Source organism: Hyaena hyaena, unplaced genomic scaffold (genome assembly GCF_003009895.1).
Source record: "Hyaena hyaena isolate Hyena2069 unplaced genomic scaffold, ASM300989v1 scaffold_255, whole genome shotgun sequence".
In the NCBI taxonomy this organism is placed as follows: Eukaryota; Metazoa; Chordata; class Mammalia; order Carnivora; family Hyaenidae; genus Hyaena; species Hyaena hyaena.
In genome coordinates this window covers 1451830-1455123 of record NW_024080888.1, presented here as the reverse complement: position 1 = coordinate 1455123, position 3294 = coordinate 1451830, and positions in this window count along the sequence as shown.

Sequence of the window (3294 nt, the reverse complement as noted above, 5' to 3'; positions counted from 1 at the left end):
TTAATCACAAGAGGAAGAATGTATATTAGGCTTGTTCCTAAATTGCTTGAGCAAGGCTTTACCTTGATGCTGAATGTGCAAGCACCATGGGGGCCATAATGTGTCAGTCTTTGCACCTGGGTTTATGTTTTAGCTACTCGTATCTATCCTCAGCCCAGCTGCCAGTGTAAGGGAGGGTGTTTGTAGAAAGTAGGCCTTGAGGAAGGGACTGCTATGCTTCACCAATTAGTAAAGATATGTGTAGTAACTTATGTTCTGCCCTGAAATAGGCTCTTTGTCTCAGGGCCAGGCTCAATTGTAGCTCTTGTGTTCTTAACCCCTTAAGTCTTGGATCCGCAAGGCCCATAGGAAGAGCCTTTTGACAATCATCCATAGAGCTTTCATCTAAAATCTCTCTTGCAAAGGCAGAAATATGCTTTTCCTTATGGTGTATCTGTGTTCAGAATATGGGTCTGATATGGAATATTGTGAGGCTTGGTCAATACCAGCAGGCTTATATCCAACATGAGCCAGTAGTAGTAGAAGGAGATACCAGTTTTCATTACTCATGGGAGGAGCTGCAAACACTGCTATTTCCTTGCTGTAACTGTCATCCAGAGAGGTTGGTGCGGCTCCCGGCAGGCTATTATAAATAATGCTGCTCTAAATGTAGAGGCACATGTATCCCTTTGAATTAATGTTTTTGTATTCTTTGGGTAAATACCCAGTAGTGTGATTGCTGGAGCATAGGGGGAGTTCTATTTTTAATTTTTGGAGGAAGCGCCATACTGTTTTTCAGAGTGGCTGCATCAGTTTGCATTCCCATCAGCAGTGCATCAGGGTTCCTTTTTCTGCACATCTTCGCCAACTCCAATTGTTGCTGATTTTCGCCATTCCCTGATGATGAGTGGTGCTAAGCATCTTTTCATGTGTCTGTTGCCCACTTGTATGTCTTCTTTGGAGAAATGTCTGTTCTTATCTTCTGCTCACTTTTAAATTGGATGATTTAGTTGTTTTGGTGTTGAGTTTTATAAGGCTTTTATATACTTTGGATACTAACCCTTTATTAGATATGTCATTTGCAAATATCTTTTCCCATTCCATGCATTGTCTTTTAGTTTTGTTGATATGATTTCAGATTTCAAAGTATTTTTAAGCTATCAGTTTCTTAACATAGCATTTTGTTTTAAAAATTTATATATATATATTTATAGGTATTATATGTATTTTTCTCACAATAAATATATTATTATGCTATATATAACATACATAATGTATAATTATCTTATATGTCATATTTATAGGTTACATTTATAGATAAAATAAAATTGATTAAAAATAATAAAATAAAATTGATTAAAGTGCCAGTACTTTACATACTTGGGATCCCATTTCCACTTTATTCTCTGCTTCCCACAGGTCCCCATGTTTAAAATGTTCCATTCTGTCTGGTATATGTTCCAAATGACTTCATCATTCATCATTTCTTGATTATCACTGTACTTAGATCTTATCTAGGAAATTCATCATTAAGTATGAAAAAATAAAAGATTTAGCTCTCCAAAGAGCTTGTATTTTAAAACATAACTTTTGACTCTAATGGAATCTTATGGTGTGGAATGTTGTCTGAGGTATTTGTGAACAAGGAGATTGTTTCTGTGCTTCTTGGCCCATTTGAGGTGAACCACATTTGCAGCACTGCTCTCCTTCCTTCAATGCTCTCTCCCATTCCCTAAAGGCTTGCCTAGCAACCACAGATGAAAACTTAACAATTGCTGTATCTCTACTCTTCTCTCGTCAAAATCTGCCCCATTAATTTATTTAGCAAGTACTTGAAATACTGTAGTGACTACAGCAGGAACAAAATTCTGCCTTCGTGGAGTTTACAGTGCTGTGGAGGATGATCAGGCAACATAAAAAGTTATACGTTTATTGTAGACTATATGATAAAATAATAAGAGCTATAGAAGAGAAAACAAAGCAGATACAGAATATTGGGACATGGCAGGTGGGTGTTACTGTTTTAAGGAAAATAATCAGATCTAATGTAATGTGACTATAAATAACACTGTATTGCATAATTTGCTAAAGAATGGGACTGAAATCTCCCTCACACATGAAAAGGTAAATATGTGAGATGATATATGTGTTAATTAACTAGATGGAAGGAATCCATTCACGGCATATACATCTCTTAAATCATTATGTTATGCACTTTAAGTATCTTACAAATTTATTTGTCAAGGGTACCTCAATCTTAAAAATAAATGAATAAATAAAATAATCAGGTAAAGCCTCAATGAGACAATTAAGGAAGGACCTAAAGAAAAGAGGGAGCATGTGGATACCTGGAGAAGTGTGTTCCTGACTGAAGAAACAGCTTGTGCAAAGGTCTTGTGGTAAAACCATCCAAAGAGGCCAGTGTGCTGCTCACAGTGAGCAAGGGTAGAGTCGTGGTCAGATGTGTTTGGGGCATAGCTGCGTGGCCATATATGCCATTCTATGAAGGTAATCAAGTGGTCTAGCGACAATGACACAGAACTCAAATCCCTAAGGAAGGATTCTTTGGTTTAAATCACTTTCTGCAAGAGCAGTAATGTAAATAAGCAAAATAGATGCTATTTTCAAAACTATCAGGATATTTCTTTTTTTTATCTACTTTCAAGCCATCAATTTTTCATTGTTTTTTCACTCAGTCTTCCTTTTAAAAATGTATTCAAAAAAGAGAAAATAATAATATAATTTCCCATATATCCTATACCCAAAAAGATATTTTGATAAAATTGTGTTTTTTATTCTTTTTCTCCTTTTCTGAAATATTTTAAAGCAATTCCAGATCTACTCATTTTACCCCAATACTTTAGCCTGCATTTCTAAAAACAGAGCCATATTCTTATGTAACTACAAAGCCATTATCACATATAACTATATCAGATTATTCCTGTTCATCTAACACTCAGTTCATAACCAAATTTCCCTGATTTTTCAAAATGTCCTTTTGAAATTGGTTTGAACTAATATCCAAACACAATAGCACTTCCTAAAAAGTAATGACAATTTTACTGTGCATGTAGTCTCACCTGGAATCATCTTATTATTAAAATATTTGAGTATTAAATTAGAGAATTAAGATATTGATTATAATTACAAGCATCCTGAATTCTATACTATATGTGACGTTGAATGAAGTTGCTCAAAAATAATGCATTATTATTATTATTACTAATATAACTAATCTATTCAGCTATCACATAAATCATAGATCTGTTGTTTTATTATTTTTTGTTAGTCACAGAAGACTTAGCATACATACAC